The sequence below is a fragment of the Adiantum capillus-veneris genome, chromosome 23, assembly GCF_014529385.1.
Source record: "Adiantum capillus-veneris isolate H3 chromosome 23, ASM1452938v2, whole genome shotgun sequence".
Taxonomy (NCBI): Eukaryota; Viridiplantae; Streptophyta; class Polypodiopsida; order Polypodiales; family Pteridaceae; genus Adiantum; species Adiantum capillus-veneris.
This window is the reverse complement of record NC_140953.1, coordinates 20684757-20710788: the sequence shown is the minus strand read 5'-3', so window position 1 is coordinate 20710788 and position 26032 is coordinate 20684757. Positions and strand designations below refer to the sequence as shown.

Here is a 26032-nt window from a genome sequence, read left to right as displayed (position 1 = left end):
AAATAGCTCCAAGATCTACAAGAGCAACAAAGGAGAGAGACAGAGACACCACAAGAAGAATCAGGTGGAGCAGCCATAGAGCTACCAGAAACTGGAGAGGCAACCACAATTGAAGATCCAGCCCCAAGTCAAGAGGTGGCTTCGACTTCAAGAATCTCTGAAGCAGAAGAACAAAGGCTCCATGACCAAATAGAAAAGTCAGCAGAGGAGAGTGCCAAGGCGGAAATGGAATGGGAGAGGAGACTCCTAATCTCCATTAGACTTCAGGGACTAAACACAAAATTGCTCCATGAACAGTGGATGCAACCCAGCCTGCCTTTCCCTTTGATGAAATTTGAAGTGCTAAAGACGAAAAAGAGAATAGAGGAGGAGCAGTATGTCGCTCTTTACGAAGGAGACATCACAAAGGAGGAACAATCAAAGAAGATAGTAGATTCACAACCTAGATGGAGGAAAGGTTGGCTGAACAAATACCCAGCCTACCTCATCTACTTGGTGGAGGCACCAAAGGAGATTCGGGAGGATGCAACCTTCTGCCCGGTGCCAAGAGTCAGAAACTGGAAAGAGCATGGCAGGATTGTAGAAAAGAAGCCAAATTGGCTTAGTTATCCCAGGATGCCAGGACCAAAGGCAGGAGAGAGAATAGGTAAAGCCTACATGGTGAAAACCCTAACGGGCACCATCAAGCTCTTTACTGTCTCTCCTGACCTTTCATGTCAGATGCTCAAGAAAATCTGCAGGACTCTCTTAGCTTGCATTGAAGTGTTCGCGCCAGATAAAGCCACGACCTCGAGTCTACTATCGACGGCCGACACGGTGACTGATATGATGTACGATCTTTCATTGCAGCCTTTTCCAAAAGTGTTACACCTCCTATACCAAAGGATTATGTTTTTGCCTAGCTTCCACATGCAAACATTCGAAGAAGCTTTCTACACCGGCTTTTTCACCCACGAAAGCAAAATATTCGGCCCAACCTTGACCATCGGAAACCTACGATACGAATCACATTTGCAGATGCTCAAGACGACAGGACTTTATTGACCAAGCATAAAATTCATGTCAGGGACGACATGAACGCGGAGGGGGGAGTGTTGAGCCAGCAGAGGATCACATCCACATTTTTGCTCACACTCATCATTTTGTAACCATTGATTGTAATAAATGTCTTTCCGATATTAATTTTGATTTGAGCCATTCATTAAGTAACGGGACTCAATTGAGTTTCCAGCTTGTAATCCCGAAGTAATTTCACTTGCTGATGTAATTAGTTAGAGATGTTATCACCTCCAAGGCTGAGGTATATAAGCCAAAGTTTTTGTAACCTAAGGGCGGTTTATTAATCAAAGTGAGTTTTTGAGCGCCGTGACTGTGTCTGAGAGCAAGAGAGAGAGAGAGTCTTATCAACTTGCTACGCGAGCTACGGAGCCGCCATTGGAGAAGCGACACCGCCATTGTGTTAGCAACGGCGAGAGCTACGCACAGATACCAAGAATGCGCGCTATCGGCTTCTATGTGTGGTAAGTTCCTACGAGCTTCGGTGTGAGTTTTCTTCCAACTCGTGTGTCGGAATTGAGCATGCAGCATATCTATAGAACCACAACGGGTAGAGCTACTCATTAGTACCATCGGGGTCAAGTTTCGATCACCTGTATTTTTTGGCCTGTCTTCATACGCGTTTACCGCACGGAGTGGTTATAGGTTGATTTTGCAGTTCAAGTCTTTAGGGTGTTGTTCTTACCTAGTGTATAGACTTCCCCTTGAGTTTGAGATCGATTCAATGATTCTAGATCCTGTTTCGTATAGCAATCGTTCGTAGTACGGATTTCAGTCACTTGCGTATTTTAGAACTTAGATTTGATTTCCTTAGTAGTGATTGTCATTAGAAGGTCGAGTAGGTTATTTGACACCCACCTAGTTGTTTCCATGCGCCTGTGGGTCAAGCTCCGTCCTCGTCTGCCAAATTCTGTCGTTGGTTGAGTTCTCGCTATTTAGCTTCCGCTAGCGGCGTAACCGCCTTAACAGAGGCCACAAGTTGGCATATCAAGATTTGATCTACTTAGAAACTGAATTGCCATTGCACCTCATATCGCAACACTTCAAAGTGCAGAAGCCACCAAGATATACAGAACCGTTGTTGCACATGGTAGTAGTAATGGCAATGGGGTTGGCAGAGAGAAGAGTGGTCAGTTTCAACTTTGAAAATTACCTCCTCGACAACATTGTCGAAGCAAACCTAAAGGGGAAGGAAAAAAGCAAGGCCTACATGAATGCGGGACCAATGCTGACGTGAATTGCCTACCAAGCATTAGGGATGATTGATGATCTACCACCCGTAGAAGTGCAGATAGATCTAATTCACAAGTCTAAAAGAGTAGTAAGACCTGTGGTCGGACCTTCCACCAGGCCGAAACCAAAAGCTAAGTAAACAAGGCAAAGTGAAACCATAAGGAATTTTGACAGCGAAAAGACAGAGTCGGATGCTCGCAGTAGCCACAAAGCTGGGTCCCAACAAAGAGACACTCCTTCGGAGTACCAGTCTTCAGATAAAGAGCATGACAACCAATACTCTCTGGGATATACAAGATTGAGGAAGAAAACTACCTGCATGGCAGAAGCCATCCCAATTACTCATGACAGGAGGACAATAGAAGAAGCACAGGCATTGCAGAAAAGGATCCTCCAACAGAAGCATGAAGAAAAAAGAACCCAAGGAACAGAAGTTGATGATGACAAAGAAGAAGAGGAGCAAGAAAACCTTCCGTTGCTATGCAGGCAGACAACCGCTCTAGAATGGATCAAGCATCAGAAAAGACAAGAAGCATGTGGCAATGGATCCATAACAAGCTCAAACAAAAGGTGTAGTTAAGGGAGACAAAAGAGGCAGAGAGACCACACGTCGATGATCTAGAATCATCTGATGAATCCACTTGAGCCAAAAACAAGAAATATAAATCACAAGGGAAGGAAGAGCAAGACACGATTGACCAGTGTGGTCAAGAGTTTGATTCTCCCAAGGACACTGGGGTACCTTTAGAGACCCGCCAGAGAAAGGAGTGAAAAAGGTGTAGCTAGAACAAAAGACAGATCAAGAAACTGAATCGACACAGACCAAGCATACCATAACTTCAGTAGCTTTAGAAGAACTAAAACTGAAAGAAAAAATGAGTGATGAGGCTGGGACATCAGATCAAGGTAAAAAAAGCCAACAAAAACCAAGAGCGCAAGCTGTAACGAAAGAAAGAGCGGAAATGGTCAAGTCATTTTACATTTACTGTCACTTAGAGCAGATCGAGCTCCAGTTCAATGCCAAAGGGCTCTTTACAACTTGCACGGGCTATAATTGGAAGATACTAAAAGAGAGGCATCTAGGGTAGCTGAAAACACCTTGCAGCTAAAACAAAGAGTAGAAGAATTGGAGAAGTCACAGCTACAAGTCCTATCCGAGCTTCAAAGAGAATAAGAAAATGTAGCCTACTATTACAAGGAGGTGCAACAATTTAATGAGGCCAACTCTACAGTGCAAGTTGAGCAGCAATGCCTTGAGGAGGAACTAGCCAAAGAAAGGGAACAAAATGAGAACCTGCAAGGATCATACACTGTGGTTAGCAGGACTCAGACTCAGCTCTTAGCCATATAAGAGACTCCCACCTCGTCAATCGTGACTGCAAGATCAACCTCCCTGAACCAAGAGGTTAAAGATATGAAAGAAGCCCTAGCTTAGGAAAAGTATGATAGACAAATCATGATAGCAGGACATACAGCCCTACAAAGAGCCAAATACAAAGAAATTGAAGAATTAGTTGTTTGAGGCTCGGGGGGACTTGGAGACTCTGAGGAAAAGTCAAGCAAAGCCTCACCAAATAGCCCCAGTAGACTTCGAGCAAGTAGAAGGGTTAGAACACTCCACATTCGAGGCTCACCAAACAGAGTGCCAACTACAAGCACTTGAAAAGAAACATAGGAATCTACAGATGCAGCCACGACATCCACTTTGGACTCATCCAAGGACGCAATTCAGTGCTGGATCTCAAAAGTCAAGGATAACTCACAGAAAGCATATTTGCAGTATGAATTAAAAGTGCTGGAATTGACTGCTTTCCTTATGCTCACTCCAGATGAGGTGGTAAAAAACCTCGGGCATGAGATGATCGCCCTGCGAGTGATGCAGTAAGAGGCTAGATTATGGTAGCAAAGAATGCTACCAAAACTTAAAACAAACAGCCGAGGGGATTACAGGGATGTTCCTGTCACTGCAATTCAGATTTAGACCATCATTGACAATCAACCCCTTTGGCAAAAGAAGTGGTTTGAGAAAAGACCAACATAAAAAGTCTACTACTAGAACGCTCCACAACATCTCAGGATCGACCCAACTTAGTGTCCCATCAAGAGACGACGATCTTGGGACAGCTTTTACTCTTAGCAAAGCAAAAGGCAGACGGTGATGAACTACCCAGTTATCACAAAGCCAATGAATAACAACCCACCGTCCGAGAAGTATATGGTTCAGACTCTCAAAGGGGTGATTAACATGATGAAGGAGATCCCGGATCTCGCATGCGAGATGCTTGTGAAAATTGCCAAGATGCTTATCACCTGCATAACAGCTTTCAATGATATAGAGGCAGCAAAGCATCCCTGACAGATTTTTGTGGAAGGCACAAGAGGGCTTTGCTGGAATATGGAGACAAAAATCCCAAGCAAGAATGTCATCATGGGATTGTATGCAAGAGTCATGTTTCTACCCTCCCATTACATGCAGACTTTTGAGGAGGCATTCATGACCAGCTTCTTTGAAGAGGACTCCTCCATATTCAATCCCATGACAAAATATCTGCCAACACGCCATATAGCATATCAAAGTACTCTCAACAACAACCCTTTCAGAGAGCTAGCAACAAAAGTAGAGATTGAGGCAAGAGCGCAGAAGTTCAAGCACCTCACTGCAACACTTGAGAGAAGACAGTAGACTACACTTAGAGACAGATTGCACGAGGACGTACAATGAATAGGAAGGGGGGAATGTTTGGTGGATACAGAAATCTGACACATGACAGGCAGATGTACACCAAACCTTGTAACACTCGCTCAATTTTTTGAAAGAATCCGTGTAATTTAGCTAATGATGATTTGTAATTGTAATATATTTTGACATATCCTCTCAGCCTCTCTGAGTCTACACCCTTGTAAATGGTTGCATTGCACTTATTCAATCGAACAATGAAATTTGTATTGAATAACTTGTCATTATTCACGTATTATCGTAAAATACGTGGTATTTTCAAATAATTTATAAACTATTGATAGATATCTTTATGGATCGGTATAGTATCGATCGATACGCTAGATTTATATATAAAAACATGCATCATTGCTTGATACATTTCCGATCGATTTTGATTTTGGAGCTTTCTAGTTGTCACATAGCTCACACTCTCTACCTAATACTCTCGAGATGCATTGTATTCTCTCTATGTTTATGGCAATGAATTTGTTCTGAAGTTGCTAATTGATGACTTTGTTGAGAGTCAAGCAATGTCTTTTTATTTGATTGCCAAGCAATGTCCTCAATACTTATTTTATGTGAATTCTCTTCAATACTTTACTTTGTTGCTAAACCAAAAAAGTAAGATATATAGCTCAATAGGGAGCTACAATGAGAAAAAGTGAGATACATTATCATGAAAAAATGTTTACATTTCACCATCTATCACAGGCACCATGTCATCAACCTCTTCATTGTATGAACATTCTGTAGCCACTTCCCATTCCATCTCATTGTCGCTACATCTCTATTCCGCCACAGTTTCATGAGTTTGAAGCACTCTAAAGTGTACTTCGATTGCACATGTGGCTATCTTTGTGGGTGCATGAATGAGATGCATGTTACAAAAGATGTACACAAGGGCTGCGGCACGAGCAGGACTTAAGAAATTTCTGCGCTTTGAGTGCAAAAATTCATAAGAAGACCAATTGCGCTCACAACTACCATTGGATGCCGCGACTGAAAGCATCCTGATCGCCATGTGTTGTAACTCAACTACGTCTCCTCCATATTCTTTCCACCATACTGGGCCTGAAATATTTTTTATGCTATTAAGAACCCAAGGATCTCCGAAAGTTCCATCCCTATTGGCATAATCCACCCTCTGCTAGAATGCATCCATGCCATCATTGCCTGGCAACAATTGCGAGCAAACATTTCTATAGTCTCTCATCACCTCTTTGTTGGAGGCTTTTCCGTTCATTTGGAACTTTGGATCCAAGACAAATGCACCATCATGCAATGGTATGTGCATTTGAGCCCATCGTTTTTCCACAAGATGCACGATTTGTGATCTCTCTCTTGCACCGTAGTGGTTGTATTCTTTGGTTTGACGCAATGCTTTAGACATGATCCAATAAACCTTACCAATGACAAACTTACTTGTTTCAACAACCCTTAGTAGTTCCACATAGGGCTTACAAACCCCAACAAGTTTGTCAATGTTCCGCCAAAAAAGAGAGGAAATTGCAACAAGGACACACATTTTTGAGCTGCTTCACGATGGCTTGGATACTTGCTGAACCAAGCCTCCCAATGGAAATTTGCAATAATTTCTGTAAGAGCCACTCGCACGTCAATGAGATTATTCAAAACATAGTATGATGTAGCGAACCATGTGGCACAGAAGATTTATAGTGCTTTTTTTGGAGACTTGGAAAAAATAAAGCATATGTAAACTGATGTTCCCGTATAAACTTGACTATGTGATTGGTGTCAATTAGAACCTTTTTTATGAATGATAATCTACCCATATCCTTTAGAAGTAAATTCAGGGTGTGAGCTGCACATCCAATCCATGTAATTTTTGAGTACTTTTCCATAATTTCTAAACCTGCTCCTTTGTAGTTTGAAGCATTAGCTGAGACAATAGCTGTCACATTATTCGATCCACCCAGTCGAGCAATAGCTCACTCATATACCTTTATCAAGTAGAGAGATGTCTTCTTTTTCAATGAGGTATCAAGGGCCTCCAAAAAAATTGCACCTTTGGGAAAAATTACCATGACATTAATCAATGGTTTTTCTGACAGCTGGTCCATCCATCGAGGGCTATGGTACAGCCAAACGCTGGGGCAAAGTCAAGCATTGTTCGCCTGAGAATCACTTTTGTACTGCTCTTGAATTTGTCAACATACTCTATTCACATTTTATTATAATCAGGATAGATGAATCCTTTTTTTGCAGTTGACATTAGGGCATCTTTGAAAATAGAATTTCTTATGACATTATATGGGATTCCACAAGCCATGAAGGCTTGTGTCCACTTTAGATGCAATTTGAGCATGTCTTGTTGAGTGAATGTTGCCTGTAGAGTCCCATGCGTACCGGCTCTGCTCGATGTCCCAGGAGTAGCATCTATCCCTCCCATGGCACCATTTGGAAAAGTGTAAGGACTTTGAGGTGTTCAGGTTGTTCCCATTGAAGGTCCTTGGTTAGCTCGCATGTCGTCTTGATCCACACTCACTTCTTCTATGTTGACAGATGACGCACCTATCATGCCCTTCTGTCCCTTAGGAAGAAGTCCTACTTGTTTGCATTTCTTTACATACCCTGCAAAATGGATCCATATGATGTTAGGTGGTACTCCACATTTTTTCACATTGGGACTAGTGCCGAATAAATGTTCTTTGATGCGAGTTGTGTTGCCGTGCCACTTATGTCCACAATTTTTGCATCTAAAAATGAAACTGTTTTGCTTCTCTCTTTTTCCTCCACATACGACCACTCTTTTCCTCGCACCATGCTTGCTGACTTCAACAAAATATATCCTACAATCAATAGATACAGTATGATTATAAATTTTCACCATAATAGCGCAATGAGAAAGATAAAAGGTTATAGATATGATTTGCTAAATTAAAATGATGAATGAATAGTGGTAAGATAATATTTTAGGGAAGATCACCAATGGATATATCATCCTTGGCTACTAGGTGGTAAAGAGCGTTTGCTCAAGACAACCTAGATGAGTGATGGAGTCATCTCACATTCCACTATCTATGTCTCTTGGAGGTAGGAGCTACTTCTCAAACACAACCAATCAACCCTAAAATAATTGAGGTCTCTAATTTCTATATCAACATAGAGGTAAGAGCAGGAGCTCGATAACATCCATGTGACTCCCAAGTACTATGCATGACTAATATTTACTAGGAGGTAAGAGATTTCACTCGATCAAAACCTAGTGAATTCTATAGGTAATCCACCATATTCACTTAGAGGTAAGAGCAAAAGCTCGATAACAACCAAGTGAATCCTGCTTCATACCTTAAACCTCATCTGGAAGTAAGAGAATTATCTCATAACAACCAAGAGGCACTAAGTGAAACTATTCTATGCAACCAAGTGAATCCTACTTCATACCTTAAACCTCACTTGGAAGTAAGAGAATCATCTCATAACAACCAAGAGGCACTAAGTGGACCTATTCTATGTCTATATGGAGGTAAGAACATTTGTTCATGACAACCAAAAGACCCTCCATGTATGTGTATATGTTCCAAAATGTATGAACTAACACTATTATTTGTGCACATATTATAGCTATGATAGATTTTCACCATCAAATATCACTTTTAGTATCTATTCTAAAACAAATAGAGCTAAGAGTATAGCTTCTAATGTTTAGAATTATACATTCGCACTATATCTAGAAAAGCAGCCTCTAATGCATATAATTATTTATTTATCTATTCCTAAACAATAGAGCTAAAGTATAGTCTCTACTGGTTAGAGTAATTTATTTAATCTTATCAATAGAGTTAAAGAATAACTTCAATTGTTAAGAATTATAAGTGATTCAAATCTATATCATTATTTTAGTTTTAATGCATAAACATTAAAAATAATATTTTTTAAAAAAATCAAAGGTTTTTTAAGTTGACAACTCAACCTTTCTATGCCGGAGGTAACCTGACACTTTGGTGAAGGGAATTGTAACTAAAATACGCAAATTTGAGATTTATATAATACTACTACTATATCGATCAAAAACATATACATCGATTTACATTATCAATTGAAAGCCTATTGATCAATTAAATATCGATCGATATGTAAGCAATAAAACGTTTTTTTGAAAAAAGCTGACGTGGCAGCAAATAATACGCATGAATAAATCTTTAGAATGTATTAATTGACCATTATTCATGAATAAAACGAATTTCAAATAATGAATCATGCAACCCAGGTAAATGGCCGAAGGGCCGTGGTAAAGCTCCCTTAGCTTTTAGGTCAAACCTCTTAGTTTTAGAAAAATGAGATATCATTAGCTTGAAGAAGTTTTTGAACGTTCATTGCGAGAGCTTCTTGCTGCTACAAATTGTAATCCTCTTTTCTCCTGGACTGGTAATCAGAATTCATTTCCAAATAGCACATTGTGTTCCTTGTCTCTTGCTCTACAATTTGAGTATAGCCATTCTCAATTTTGTTGTGGCTTTTACACATTGCTTGTGAGCTAAATGCATTGATTTGAAGGTTAAAAGGGTTGTTTTTTGATGTTTTGACCATCGATAAGTGTTTCTATGCTTTGTTAAGTCTGGAGCCTGATTTACCTTCTAATCTTCTATGGTAAAAGCGCACATTTGTAAGGCCCCCATTATGAGGAGAATCCATCGTGCGTGAAGGAAAATCACTCGCTGGAAACCAAAATTTTCATGGCCAAAATTCAGGGGCAACTTTAGGGGTAATTTTTTTTCCTTCGTCGGAATATTCATTTTTGCCAGAATATTATGGCCGGATCGCGGCCGAAAAGTGGTCAAAAAACAACCGGTCGGTTGGTCGGTGGTCGGAAGTCAATGGCCGGTGGTGGCTGGTGGCCGAATTCAATTGTCGGTGGCCGAATTCAAAAGCGGACTTGTCTTCTCAAGGGCGGCCACACATGGTGGGCGGATTGAAGGGTCCGATTTGGAATTATTATGAGAGAGGGAAACCCTTTTGGCCTATAAAAGGAGGCCATTTCTACACATATTTCATAGTGTGAAGCTGATGCAACAAGGTGGGTGTGAGGTGGTGAGAGTGAAGCAAGGCGGGAGCTCCAAAAGGGTATAAACCCTTTGTAAACTACTTCTTGTTTTGAAGTACTAAAGCCATTGCGTGGCTGCTTTCCCGTGGACGTAGCCCACATTGGGTGAACCACGTATATCGTGTGTAATCTTTCTCTCTCTCTACTCTATAATCTCGTGTATGTAAATCTGTCTCTCTCCATTAAGTAATCTACTCAATTATCTATTTAGCAACATTTTATTTCCTAACATGCTTAAGGGAGACCTTTAAGTATAACCATTCTCAAATTTTTTGTGGCTTTTACACATTGCTTGTGAGCTAAATGCATTGATTTGAAGGTTAAAATGGTTGTTTTGACCATGGATAAGTGTTTCTATGTTTCTAAGTGTTTCAGTTTCAGTTTTTTGCACATTTTTTGTGATGGATTGTGATTTATATACCTTTCTAGATGGTTGCATAACCTGGTAGAATTGTGTCCCTAGGTATTGTAATACCTCTCCTTAAGTCTTGTTGCATTCCGAATTCATTTGGATGCCGAAAAGGTGTGATGACCTAGAGCGGTGAAATTGGATACATACTGATTTTCTAACTAGGAAGTGGTTGATTTGCTTTTTTCATAGAATGAGTATCCCTTTGAGTTCGCTTTGGTGATATTGACACTCTCATTAAGTCTATGTGTCCCATCCCGAGTCGCTTTCTTTCATATTGACATTATGTTAGTACTAAAATCTTCCTATAGACTTCCATCATGGCGACCCGCTAACAATAACTTTGATTTTGCACATGAAGGTGCTAATGATGATGCCCCCATGTTTATCAGTTATCTTGTTACTAGGTTGCATCAAGCTATGGTCAACCCTACTTAACAAGCCAAAGTTACCCAACAACTTCGTGCTTATGGGATTTCCCTTCCTCTTTAAGAGGAGAGAGAGTTTAGGAGGTCTCTTGATGAGACTCCAAAAGAAGACTCTCTTGAATAAGAGAGGAGGAATCCAAAGAACAAGAAATAAGTGAATCACTACGTTTCTGATCTAAAGATGTGGCTCCAAGAAGACGACAGTTTAGACTATTGTCAAATCCTCCCAAGAGGAAATGGTTAACCCATAGTCCTTCTCCTCGTTACTTTGAAAGGGAAGAGAGGAAACAAAGGAAGAAAAAGGCAAGAAAGAGGTCACCCTCTTCTCCTTCTTCTTCACCTTCCTCCTCTTCCAACAAAAGCAATAGTTATTCTCCTAGAGAATAAAAGAGGAGAGGACATCGCAAAACTTACCAAATTGTGAAGTCCCAAAAGCTCAAGAAATTCAAAGAGGGAGGAAAGAGTATCTCTTTTCTCACCTATGATGGCACCTTTGGTGCCACCAACAAAGTATTGGCCTTCATCCAACAATTTGATTAGACCTTTGGAGACAAGGGCTTCACGAAGCTCTCCAAGTTATGCCATGTAGCTATGCACTCCCAGAAATCTACTCGTCAATGGCAGGCTAGCCTTCATGGCAACGATAATTCCCCAAAGACAAAGAAAACTCTACGAGTTTCCATCATGAAGAAATTCCTTACAAGTGATGCAAAGGAAAAAGTGCTTACCAAATGGTGGAGTTTGAAGCTACTCTTCAATGGGTCTATCCACAAACATGTAAACAAGTTTTGGGATTTACATCTAAAAGCTATAGTCTTTCAAAGGATAAAATTCATCGAGCAAAAGCAACAATTTTGTGTGGTATTACCTGAAGAAATGGCTGAGTATGTCAACTCACAACGGCCTCACCAAAGTCATTCACCAGACTATGGTTGCTTCAAGGATTGATTTCCAACAAGTGGTGAGAAGAAATTTCCAGCCCATGGAAAACAAGGATCAAAATGAAGCTAAAGGAAAGAGCAATGCTCAAAACTCTTCTCAAGGCAACACAAACACCAACAACAAAAAGGCCATGGAGAAAGGAGCTTACCAAGGTAACAATAAGCTCTCCCCTAAAGAATTGGAGGCCTTTTGTAAATACCATAAATGCTTTAAGTGTGGGGAGCAAGGACATGGTTATCATTCTTAGCCCAAAAGAAATGTACGCAATGAAACTCCTAGAGCTTCTATCGTTGAAGCTCCAAAAGATGATACTCATTGCAAAGGCTCATCCCTCTCCTATCCTTGGGGAAAAGTAAGGGAGCATGATGCCCTTATTATTTTTGACCCTGGATCTACTCACAACTTCATATCCACGGAGTTGGCCACTAAGTTGGGCATTCAAGCTTTCAAGATGGGAGATGCTATAACTGCCAATGGAGCTTTCAAGGGATAGAAAGGCTCCATTACTCCCTTGATCAGAAAGTTGAGGCTTCATGTCCAAAGCCACGTTGACAAAGAAGACTTTTTTTATCTCTCCTCTCCAGCATGAGGATGTTATCCTAGGGACACCATGGTTCAACTGCATGGTTGCCAACATGAAGCTCCCTGAAAGAAGAATCTATTTCACCTACAAAGAAAAGAGTATGTACATAAATGCTAATGATTTGGGGAGCACCACATCCTTGGTAAATAGGCTTTCTTTTTATAAGTCAATGAAAAGCTCTATTTTTACGTATATGATTTTTTTTAGAGAATCTATAAATGATTCTAATGTTTTCACAAGTAGAAATAAAGTGAATCAAGAGGAATTAGAGTTGTCTAATTTCCTACATGGATTCCAAGATGTTTTCATTGATGACAGTCCTAGTGAGCTACCTCCAAAACAAGGGGATGATGACCATGCAATAGAGCTTCTACTAGGAAGCTCACCGCCTAGTAAACCTCCTTATTGAGTTCCACAAGCTCAACAAGAGGAGATCATGAGGCAAGTGCATGAATTGGTGGAAAAGGGGATGGTGAGGCCTATCTCCTCTCCATTCTGTTCACCTGTAATTTTAGTGCAAAAGAAAGATGGCACATATCAGGTGTGTCGACTATAGAGCACTAAATACGATCACTCAAAAATGCTCCAACTGCATTCAAAGTTACAATAGACAAAAATATTCAGGCCACTCAAATTCTCTTGAGGAGTACAAGTGACACCTCCACGTAATCTTTCAAGTTGTGAGAGAGGATATGCATTTCATTGATCAAAAGAAAAGTGATTTTTTCCTACAAGAGATTCAATATTTAGGTCACATTATCTCTCAAGATGGCATTTGTATGAATCCATCAAAGTTGGAGGTAATAAAAGCATTGCATAATCCAAGAAATCTACATGAGGTAAGAAGATTTATTGGTATGAGTGCATACTATAGATGCTTCATAGAAAAATTCTCTCAAAGAGCAGGACCATTGCATGACTTAACAAGGAAGAACGTTAAGTACTCATGGACTACTAAAGAACAAAATGCTTTGACAAGCTCAAAGAGAAGCTTACCTCTCAACTAATCCTTATGCTTTTGGATCTCGCAAAACCATTTGAGGTCCAATGTGATTCTTGTGGTGATTGCCTTGAAGCAATTTTGCTTTAAGAAGGGCATGCCATAGCATATGAGAGCCGAAGGCTCAATGCCGATGAACAAGTTTTGGGCATATAGGAAAAAGAGCTTTTAGTTGTTCTACATGCCCTAGACACATGGAAGCACTATCTCTTTGGGGCTCCATTCATCCTACAAATGAATCACAAAGTCTCAAGTTCTTCATGACAAAAACCAAGCTTTTCGACAAACAAATGAAGTGGGCAAATTTTCTTTCGCAATTTAAATTTCATATTGCTCACATTACTGGCAAGCACAATCAAGTGGTTGATGCACTTTCACAACGGCCAAGGGTAAATGTGGTGTCTATAGCGACTCACAATGATCTATCTTTTATGATATATGAGTATGCTACTAACCAAGACTTTAAGTAGGTAATTACAGCCTTTGCATTAGGGAGGAAGAAAAAGAACCATTCACCTTGAAAGATGGTTATCTTCCAAACGGCAATAATCTATGTGTTACTCACCCATACAATAAGAAAGTCATGTATGAATCCCATGCTACTCCTTATATGGGGCAAAGAAGGATTCCATAATCTACTCTTCAAGGAGTAGAAATGTATTTCTGTTGGTCTACCATGGAAAGTAAACATACAAGAGTATGTTTCAAAATGCATGGTGTACCAAAAATTGAAATTTGATCAAGGAAGAAAACTGGATTGTTTCAGTCGACAGGCTTAGCAAGAAAACACACTCTATGCCTGTAAAACAATATTAGTGAATTTGGGAATCTCCCAATTCCCACATTAAAACGAGTTTGCCACATTAAGGCACATCAAATGGCAACCCTCTTTAGATATCAAATTTTCAAGTATCATGGCTTGCCAACATCCATGGTTTCAGACAAAGATCCTAGAATGACTAGTTATTTCTAGAAGGGTCTCTTTGAGAATCTAGGAAGTAGATTAAATTTGTCTTTTAGTATATCATCCACAAACGGATGACCAAAGTGAAATAACTAATCTAACGATTCTTGAATATACTAAAAGCCTATGTCATGGAAGTAAATCAACATTCTCAATGAGAGAAGTACCTACCTCTTAAAGAGTATGCATACAATGACATTCTACATACTTATATGAGGAAAGGACCTTTCAAGGTCAAAGAGGGAAGATCCAAAGTCCCTTACTTCTTAAAGTATATGGGAAGATCTTCGCTACTAATGAATATAGTCAAGACTTACAAGAATATTTTCCAAAGAGTTAAAGAGGTTATATCCATTTCAAAGCAAAGGCAAAAAGGGATACTCTAATAAGCATAGAAGAGCCTTAGCTTTTAAGAAAAATGATTGGGTCTTGCTAAAGTTTCTCAAGTCTTGTCTAAGGCATACTACGGGCAAGAATCCTACGAGCCACCAAGAGTATTATGCTAAACTAGCAAAAAGATACTATGGTCCTTTCTTTTAAAATTCTTAAGACAATCAATGAGATGGCTTATCAATTAAAGTTGCCCAACCATTGGCTTATTCACTATGTTCTTTTAAAATTCTTAAGACAATCAATGAGATGGCTTATCAATTAAAGTTGCCCAACCATTGGCTCATTCACTATGTTAACCATGTGAGCCTACTCAAGCTTTACAAAGGAGAGACACAAAAAGAACCAAAAATTGAGGACCCACCAGAGGTTGAAGATCAAGAAGAGGTGCTGCAGCCTGAATCGATTCTTTGACATGAAGACAAGGTACGAAGAAATGGTAAAGTTATCCAATGATACCTTATTAAGTCTAAGAATTATCCTTTTAAAGATTCTAGATAAATGCAAGGAACCTAGCTTAAGGATAATATGAACCTTGTCAATGCTGACAATGCTACAATAGAGTAATCAAATGAAAATGCCTTTTAAATGACAATGTTTTTGTCTTATGAGACTCGTTCTCTTTCTTTTATTGTGCACAAAATTTAAGAATTATGCATGCTTAGGATCATGTTTGTGGTGACGACGTCTCCCAAACGCCAAGTAGAACTTGTCACTCTACTTTGGAAGTATGATATTGACTAAAGAGCAGACATGCTTGTGGCAGTTAAGTCTCCCGAGCACCAAATGGATTAGTCATCCATTCTGCAATGATGTTGTAGGGTAAAAAGGGATCCTCTACCCTCTAAGAAACATGGACTAATGACTAGGCTTTATTTTCTCTACCTCATAGTCAAGGACGACTATGATTTCAAGAGAGAGTTAATGTCATTAAATATAATATCTAAATTTATCAAATCATTTTTCTTATATTAAATTGATCACTTAATATGGGAAGATAAAAGGGAAACAAGAGTTAGGATATATATATGTGCTTCTAGACCTATCTGAACACGGGACCAAAAGGAGAAATGGTTGCATCTCAATAGGGGTCCAAAAGGAGACGGTCTACCAAAGAAAAATGCAATAAGTGCTTCTAGATTTATGTTAGCAAGGGACCAAGAGGAGAGGTGGTTACATCTCAAAAGGGGTTTAAACGGAGGTAGTCTATCAAGAGTAATATGCATCTAATGGAGCCTAAAAGAGCTCAGGGTTAGCTTCATTAAAGACCTCCAAAAGATAGTGTTAAAAAGTCCTTTGACCTTAGGCAAGCTAGGACTAACTTCGAGGTGGGAATCCTACCCAAGCATGAGGTGCTAAGATGCTTAAAGTGGTTGTGGGAACCTTGCCCAAATCTTGAGGTGATTTTTATGCTTAAATGACTAAGGTTTTTGAAATGTTAAATTCAAAGATAATTCTCAAGAGGCATGAGTGTTTCCATGCTCGATTGACTTAGGCTTGAAGTATTCAATTCAAAACAAATGACTTAAGAAGCATAAAAGACACATGCTTGCTTGATTGACTAAGTCCTTGAAGTATTCAATTCAACTAGATGACTTACTAATAATAATAAAGGACACATGTTCCCTCATTATGTGTTTGATTGCTATTGGATAGGTTTTAAAGGGGTCCAATGAGAATTTAGATACATAAAAATAAATAATTAAGCTCTTTTTCTCAAAGAAGAAAAGAGGACACATGTCCAAATGAAATAATAAAATAATAAGAGAGAGAGAGAGGTGGACCAAGCATGAAAGGGGAGTATACTCTCCCACACACACACACACACACACATTCTCTCATTGTGTGGAGTGCAAAGGCAAGAGCTCCATCTCCTTCTCCAAGCTTGTTGAGAAGTGGAGAGCCTACACCAACACTCTTGGCTATGGAATGCAAATCCAACCAAGAGCCATGCTTCAATGCTTAAGATTGCCATCTTCATTACTATGCTATTATGCTATGCTAATCAAGAAGAGTGATGATAAGTGAGGAACTATTTCTTTCTCCTATGGAATGTTTCTTCTTCCTCTTCCCTACCCTCATTCCTCGCTAGCTCTCTCCACCTTCGAAGGTGTTTGAGGCCTTGGTACTGAGGCTTGGGATAGTTAATGTATTTTGAAAAGTTTATGTTAAGCTCGTGATGCATGAAGCTTTCCATATTCATAGCATCACCAAGGTCACAAGGAACACAAAGATTGTATTGTAGCAAAGGCTCTCTTGATGGGAAAATCTATAATACAAACGCCTTTTGGAGGGGGGACCGGTTTCAAGTAAATCCAGTCCTCAACTATTGTCTTGTTCTGTAATACTCTCTCTCTTGCAAAAGTATTGTTCATGCCAAGTTAATTAGGTACTATGTTTATGTTGCTACCATTAATTAAGTTCACCCTCTATGTTCTCAAAGTGATCTCACAAAAATGCTCACCTTAATTCTCTTAATTCCGCTATTCTCAAAGTTCATAGGCCATTTTCATTACACATATCATAAAAAATATTAAAAAAAACTACTTTTCACTCATTTTGCTTTTTTTTTTTGGCCAAAAAATTTAACCAAATTGGAGCAATCGGCAAAAATACGACAAAGTAAGATATTTATGCGTGTTTTGATAATTTTTGGCTTGAATTTCTTATTTTGGATTAGATTTGTAATTTTATAAAAGGTTAAAATTAATTAATAAATAAAATCAAATTCATATTGATAAATGAAAGGTACGACATGGATTAAGAATCTATGATGAACCAACATGTCAAATCTGGTCCAAATATGAGAACAATGACGGGAAGCCTAAATTAGGCCTAAGATACCTAATTTTGCAAAATCTTCAGAAATGGGGCAAATGGAGTCCAAACAAGAAATTTTTTGAAAAGAAAGTGTGATTCATGATCTACTAGGACTACTTAGTAGCATGAGAGAAAGTGAATTGCTAAGCCTAGGTGTGTATACTAGCAGGCCAAATTGAGTTTCATTTTCACTTATTTCTTTTGGAGAGATCTCTTGGAGACTTATTTCTATGTGCGGTTTCAAGATTCTAGCGGGACCTATAGTATGGATTCTTTCACAAAACATGAGGGGTGAGTTCCTAACATACTAACTAGTTTGTTTTATTGTGGGTTTGACAAATGCATAGCTTTGAAAATACCTAGGTTAGCATGACCTTTTCAGGATAGATGAATGTAGAAATGACTATAGCAACCGGCCCGGTACACCAAAGTGAACCAAACTTGAATGGGTTCATATCAAAGACTTAAATAGAACTTCCACAAGCTTAGATGACCATTTGACGTAGGTCTAGAGGGTTCTATAGATAATAATCTCTAAATTTTCCAGGTGTCAAAATTGAATTTTGGCTTCACAAGAAGCTTGAATATAGAGGTTATAGACAATCTACCTTATTGCGATCATGAGAAAACATCATGTGATGCCTGTTAGAAAATGACATAGAGGTGCACAAAGCATTATTTTTTACCTATGGCCAGAAATTGACTCTAAAGTGACCCAAAACAGACAGAGAAGATCCATGAAATCTATTTTTGACCTATGGCCACAAATCAACTCTGAAGTGATCCAAAATGTCTAGTATAGATTCGTGCAGCCTATGGGGCAAGATCTTAAACTCCAAAGTGAAAAAATGACCGCCATCAAGAGTCGGGGGCAAAACTGCCAAGATCAGAGAGTAAAGTGGGGAGAGAAAACTCAAGGAAATAAAAACAAGTTCAAAATAAGATAATTTTTTCTTACCAAGACTACTGAACATGTTTGTAGCTTCAAAAGTCAATCCTGACAAAGATTTGCAAGTATAGATAATAATCATGCTTATTATCTTTGTGTTCCAAAAATGACCCATCTTGGTACCACCCCCTCACATATTGCTTATTCATGTAGTATTGAACTCATTTACCAAGAAAAAAAGCAAAAATCCATTTTCACTTTGTCCCCATATTAATATATGCACTTGAACTTCTACTCTCTAAAATTTGGCTTAAGGGGGCACTTGAAAATCCAAATTTCACCAAAACCACGTTCAAGGCCTTATTACATTATGGTCCAACATTGTATCAAGTCAAAGCTGCAAGAAAGTTGTTAAAAATACCCTTAGATGATAAGAGCGCTTATTATGTTCTGTGCTAGATTGGGCCTATATCCACAAATTCTTGTCATCCATAGCTCAAGTATGTCATCAGAATCCCAAACATCAAATTTGGGAAACCAAAGCACTCCCACCCATAATTAGTCATTTTCAAAAGCCTTTCATTCAATAAATGACCCTAACCTAGCATTTATCTAACCAAATTCTTCAAAAAGCCAAACCTTCTCTATTTACAATGCGTATAACCCATGTACACTACCAAAGTTGATTTTTGTTCGATTTGGTTTTGCAAAGTTGCATTCTGTTTGTATGGGTTTCAATAGTAATCTACTACCATCAAAAAAAAAATTGGCATTTTCAAGCTCAAATGAGGCTTGAAAACGTTACTGGTTTTAAAATGTACTTGACTTGTCAAATCATGTGTGATGCCTACAGGCTCATTCCAATTGTTTCCAAGAATTTCTCAAAGGGAAAAGACTATGAAGCATACCCTATAGGAGATTCCACCCTACTAGCTGCAAGAAGAATCAATTAGAGTTGCCAAGAAAACATATGTAAGAGAGGCTAAATTAGAGAAACATCATGTTGTAGTCTTCCTAGAAGATTGCTAGAAATCAAGCAGTGGAACTACAACTCCTTTCCAAAGAGATTTATGATGTATCAAAAGCACTAGAGATTAAGGCGAAGTAAACCACTGGCTAGGGCTACTTCCCTCGTATGAGATGGAAACCTGTGGAGTATATTTCCAAATAGTTGTGATCCTCTCAACTCTATTCAACCAAGCAAGACACCAAAGTACACATCACCTAGGATATAGTGGCAGTGGCATCAAAGCTACCCTTTGAAGAAAAGTCAATGATATCAAAAGAGAAGAAGAGAAGTGGGACGTTCACAAAGATAATGTTGTGACCACATTCATGGATATGATCCATAAATTGGCTAAATATACAACCCAATTATGCCATCAACACCTCCACTTCTTACCAAAGAGGTAACCAGGATACACAACCCCCAATCGTTATTGGCTTCAACTTTCACTACAGCATAAAAGACAAATATACCATGCCAATTGACCACATCTCCTATGTCCTCAACACATTGAAAAGTACCAAAAAAAGAAGTGGGTTCACAAATGTTAAAAATTTAAAGGGAGAAGAAGGGGTCACCAAATCTCTTGCCACAAGTGTAAAAGACAAAATTAACTAGTTTCTTATTTTCACTCAGTAATGTAATGTAAAAACTGGTAAAAAAGCCTCTTCTAATCAGGAAACAAATTTTAATCCCAAATGGATGTAATGTTTTGGACTTAGGATGAAGGAAAAGACAAGGATTGAGACCTTGTGCCATGAATACTCTCTATTTTATCTATGTGTATATTGCTTTTAGTTTACCTGTCATGACGTGTTCTCTCCTATTTCCTGTTTTTGTATTGAGAGTGATATGTTAGTGTGTTTTATACAAGAGGTGGTTCTGAAAGATGTTTGCATACCCTTTGGAAAGTGCTAGAAGCCACTTGGTGATCCTACTAATTGTTGAGTATATTCAAAAAGGCTAATTGGGCAATGTGACTAATTGGGAATGATGACTGTAAAACCTAATGAGTTTCTGAGAGAATTATCTAATTGGGTTATATAAGAGGAAGAAATAGAAGAATATAATAGAGTCCTTTTGGAGTCAGATTTTGACTCATTTCTAGATGATTTGAGACTCAATATAGACCCAAGGATCTATCAGTACAGGATCAGTCGTGTACTCTTAGGGTTTAAAATTCTCTTGAGTACCTGTTTTTCTACTATAGAAGGCAGATTATTGAATATTTCAGAACCCAAAGAAGAAGGAAAAGAAGAAGAAGAAATGCATAAGTGGTTGAGGGGACCAACCACCAATTTCCACTTATGGCACCAGATTTGAGAAGAGAAGATGGGATAATTGGCTTGAAGCTCAAATTCAAATATTCGGTGGGTATACATGGGATGTTCTCCTTGATGTAGTAGCAATTATAGGTTTGCCACCAATTGTTGAAGGGACAAAGTCACAGGAATCTAATGAGATAAGGGCAAACCTAGAACAAGAAGAAGAGGAGAGTTTTTCACCCAAGCCAAAATAGCAGGGAAGAACCCAAGAAGATCTTGAAAGAGTTATCCACCAACTATTTAGAGTTCAAGCAGTCCATCAACTTTTGAAGGTGAGGAGGAAATTGAAGTTTCAACCACACTCATTTCAACTACCCCCATTACCAAAATTTATCCAACCCATTGGGGGGCCAAACACCCCCTCAACGTCCACCAATAAGTAGGAGCATCAAAATTGAATGGAAAAGAATCTAGGATGCTAACAGACATTTGGGGTGGTTTGAGACTAGGTGGTCTAAAAGCAGGTATGATGTGATGTATAATCATGAAATTAAGAAGGAGCATTTTGTAGCCACACTCCAGGAAAAGGACATGACATGGTTCATGCAATGGTATTAATACATTTTTAGATTATGAAAATTGTAAGATCAGATTCTTGGAAAGGTTCAAGATTGAGAAAACCCCTAAGATGTCTTAAAAAGATTAGGAAAATCAAGCAGTAGGATATATTGGTAGAAGACTATGCACAATAGTTCAAGAACCTAATAAATAGATTGCAAGCAAATTAGAGACCATTTTGGGATCAATTAGGAGATTATTTTTGCAGGGAACTAAAGAAGCAACTCAAGAGTGATGTTGTTGATCATGCACCCCTTACTCAACAACAAGATTTTGGTAATCTAGTGGATGTAGCAATGAGAGCTGAGAGGAGGTATGGAACAAGTGAATAGAAGAAAATCAAGAAGGAAAAATCTAAACAAGATTCAGATTCAGAAGTGGAAGATTCAAATGAGAATGAGGATGAAGATTAAAGTATTGATTGAAATGAGGATTCAAATGCTGATGAAGATAAAGAAGATACATGTAATGAGAAGAAGAAAAAGATGTCAAAGAAAATAAAGATGTCAAGCCAGAAGAGAAAGGAAGGAAGAAAAATGGTAAATTAAATTTTGAAGATACCTCTAATATCAACAAATTGATTTTGGAGAATCTAAAGGAGATCCAATCTTCACCATTTGCAAATCCCTCTAAACCACCATTTTGACTAGTATGTCAAAGACCTCATCATGATTATGATAATTGCTATTATAACCCTAATTTCAAGGGAAGGAGACCAACACATATTCTTGCAAAGATGGAATCCGGGGCAAATGTGGTAGCACCATAGCTCTTCAAGACCAAATTTTAGAATATAGGCCCACCAAGGACATTTCAACTAGAAGATTGGCAAAATGGGTAGAGGTGCCAGCATCAAAACAACCAATTGCAACCGTGTACTTATTGTGGAACTTTGGGACACAGATAGAGACCTACCCATGATTTATGGTGCAAGCACAAGAATGAAAGGGGCATTCCAATTGTGAACTATACAACTGTAAATACAACAACTAGTTCCTTCAATGATGGAAAAATGAAGGCACCTACCCAAGTGAATGCAGTTCTCTTGGAAGAGATTTCTCCTAAAGTTGAGATCTAAAAAGTCAAGCAAAAGGGGAGAGAAGGAACTAGCATCATGACATGGAGTCAATGGAGCTGACAAATGCAAAATGTGATAGCCTACGTTGCTTTCAATCTCAGCGGCGGGGGGGGGGGTTCACTATATGTAAAACCTATATACCACGTGTGCTCAAGGACTATTTATAAAATCCGTTAGTTGTAAAATTTTCACCAATAAAAGGAACCCTTTTCATATTCATTTTGCAAACTATTTTTCAAGATCATTTTTTAGACACCCTTTTGTATGTAAATTTGTGGAAAAATATAGAATAAATTAATCCCTACTATTGAACTCATGTGATAGGAATTTTTTTATTATAGTGATCCCCCAAGATTTCAATGTGATGGCCTTGGATGTATCAAGATTGAGGAAGTTTTGGAGGAACTTCTAGAGGTGGAAATCTTAGCAATTACAAGGTCAAATGGTAGACTGAAGAAAAAATAGGAAGACCAAGGAAGTGAATAGTCCTGAAGGACCCATTGATTGGGAAGCTCAGGATAAGATTTCAATGGGGGTATTGAAGGAAATCCAATTAGACAAGGACACTAAAGAATCTATAGATCCATGGCTAGTAGGGACAATGCAAGCATTGTGGAAAAATTTAGACTAGAAATCCCCAGAAGGGGAAAGATTAAATTCCTTTGAAAAGACAGGTAGTTCCAAGGAGTCACCTGATAAAGGACTATCAAATGATATTTTTGAAGTTTTGTTGGAATCATCCATTTCAGTGAGGAGGGACAAGTACTGAATTTAGTTCTTGATTTTGGTTTTTAAAAAAATTAGAAAATAGACAAGTCAAATTAAAATAAAGGTGGGAAATCAGAAGGGGGAAAGTAGTTAAGTTGATTTGGGCCAAGCTGATTCAGGAGATGCATCTCTAGGGGATGTAGATTACAAAGTACCTGTAATAAACATTTTCATTGGGAATTAGGTGTACCTTCTAGATGTGCTGGTGGATGGAGATTTAGGAGTTAACGTTCTCCATGAATCAGTCTGTAAGAAGCTGAATCTCATGAAATGGGAGCCAACACCCTTTGGTTAATCAAAGAAGGTTGCACTCTTTGGGGATTATTAGAAATCAGATAATAAGTGTATCAAGACTACCATTTGTGGTCAAAATTGTTGTCTTGAGGATGGAAGAGTCAACATACTCTTACCCAATGATTTTGGTAAGGCCATGGCTAAGGGAAACCAAAGTGAAACATGTATGGGGTGCAAATACAATTGTGATCAAACAAAGAAAGAAGAAAGTTAGGATCCAGATGGTTCCAAAGACGACTATCCTACCTTGATTCATACCTTTGTATGTAGAATGGATTAATATGGGAGAATTTATTGAGGAAGATGAGGAAGAGGAGTTTTTGAAGAAAAATACAACAATGGTTTTAATCTTCAAGGTAGATGTGCAAAAGATTGCAGATGAAATTGAGAATCAAGAATAGTTACCTGAAGTGAACCTAACACATAACAAGAAAAAAAGTCAAAAAAGCTAAAGAGCAAAGATTGTAGGAGGATTAGGAAGAGTTTGAAGCCATTAAACATGTAGAAAACATGCTTGAAGAACAAATATCCAAGAGTTCTAGGGTGAGAGAAGATGAATTGAAAGATATAATTTTACATTAGGGAAAATTTGGACTCTCAAATTGGCCCTATAAGGAGGTTTTCCTTTGCCTCTCAGTGTCCAAAGTGGGCAACCCAGTGAAGTACATAAACGCTTTGTCAAAACCCTATCAACCAGCATATCATTGGAATGATCTTAGAAAGTAAGTTCTAAATCCCCAAACTCTGACAAATTTAAAGTTGATTTGTAGAAGTTATGGACTCCCCACTGAAGCTAAAATGTGGGGAGAGATTCAATTTATAAGACAAAGTTGTCACATCAAAAAATAGAATCTTTTACAATATAAGGAATTTGATGGCATGCTATATAACAGTGGATAGATCTCGATGAGTACATATTAAATCCAAAATGTATGACAAGTTTTGATTTCATTTGTGAAAATTTAACCATGCACCCATTTTGGACAAGAGAGAAAATCAAAGTCCTTATAGGGCCCCTTTGAGAGTCCAGATTTTTTCTAATGGGGGATGCAAATGACCCCAAAATGGTGATAATATCTAGTAAATTGGATACTAGTTTAAAAGGGCATTGAAATATTTTCTATTAGAATTTAGGAATGTGTTTTCTTGGTCATATACTAACATGAAAGGAGCAGATCTAACTTTGTCCCAACATATCATAAATTTGGAAATAGATACAATGTCAATAAAGCAATAGAGATGCATGATGAACCCAATTATGCTAAACAGGTGAAAGAAGAGATTGATAAACTGTTGGAAATTGTATTCATTTACTCAATGGACAAGGTGACTTGGTTTTTACCAATTGTGGTTATCCCAAAGAAGAAAGGGAATATTAGGGTTTGTGTAGATTATAGAAATTAAATGCTGCAATAATTACTGATGCATCGCCTTTACCATAATATGATACAATGGTGGATGCAATAATTGATGAGAAGATGTATAGGCTTTTGGATGGTCTCAATGGATATAATCAGATCATCACAATGGAGATAAAGGATAGGAAGAAAACAACCTTTATAATTGAATGGGGATTATATGCTTCCATAATGATGATTTTTGGGTTGAAGAATGCACCACCTACTTTCTAGAAGTGGGTCATGGAGGTGTCTAGTCGTTATTTTAATACCTTCATGAAGTCTTACGGCATTAGCCGCACATGCGGTCCTGCGGTGTCGAGAAATTTGCGGTCTTGCCAGGAAAGCACCGGGCTTATGGCTGTGAGAGTTTGAGAGAGAACTCAACAAAAACTATATGAAAGAGTTATACCATAGATGCCATGAAGACTAGGGTTTGGAAAGAAGTGCAATCAAAGAAGACTCACTCTTTCTCTCTTGCACTCACACACACACAAAGAAAGAACGCAAAAGAGAATGTCAAAACAATACGAAGATGAAAACATCAAGGCTATGGTCATATCGTATCATGGGTAATATGAAAGGGTTAATGGATGAGTTAATGGCATTCAATCTTGGCTGACCAAATAGGCTACGAATTATTCTTTGGAATTGTAGTTTTGTGCTTACCATAACATAGATATTTTGTCTAGTGATTGGGATTAATTGTGTGTACAAATACTTTTGGTTCATAGCAAGATAACTACGCTTACATCAAAAGAAAAATTATAGTCTATGAGAGGTAGTATGATGGGATCCGGTGATAGAAGTATTTCATTGAGCCTTTCAGGGCCGAAGAGAAACACTATACGTTGTTGAAAGTGTATTTTACGGCTAATCCATACGTTAATTCTAATAGATCGTACAGAGTGAAAGCGATAGAAATGATCATAATGTGGGTTATTCATCTAGGATAGTATGTGAGAAATGTAGATATGAGAGAAGTGAAGAGATGAGAAGTTTCCCTCCCAAGCCCTATTCTTGCCCGTAGGCAATAAGGATACTGTGGGGAGAGATGTACCTGTAGCAAAGAGAACCTAGAGAGGATGAATTACTAAGAATGAGAGAG

General features: G+C 38.4%; 1 pseudogene; it reads right to left on the bottom strand.

The window, feature by feature from the left end:
* Window positions 1–4755: 4755 nt before the first annotated feature.
* LOC147427497 (uncharacterized) lies at window positions 4756–7418 on the bottom strand (annotated as a pseudogene).
* Between the last annotated feature and the right edge of the window lie 18614 nt (window positions 7419–26032).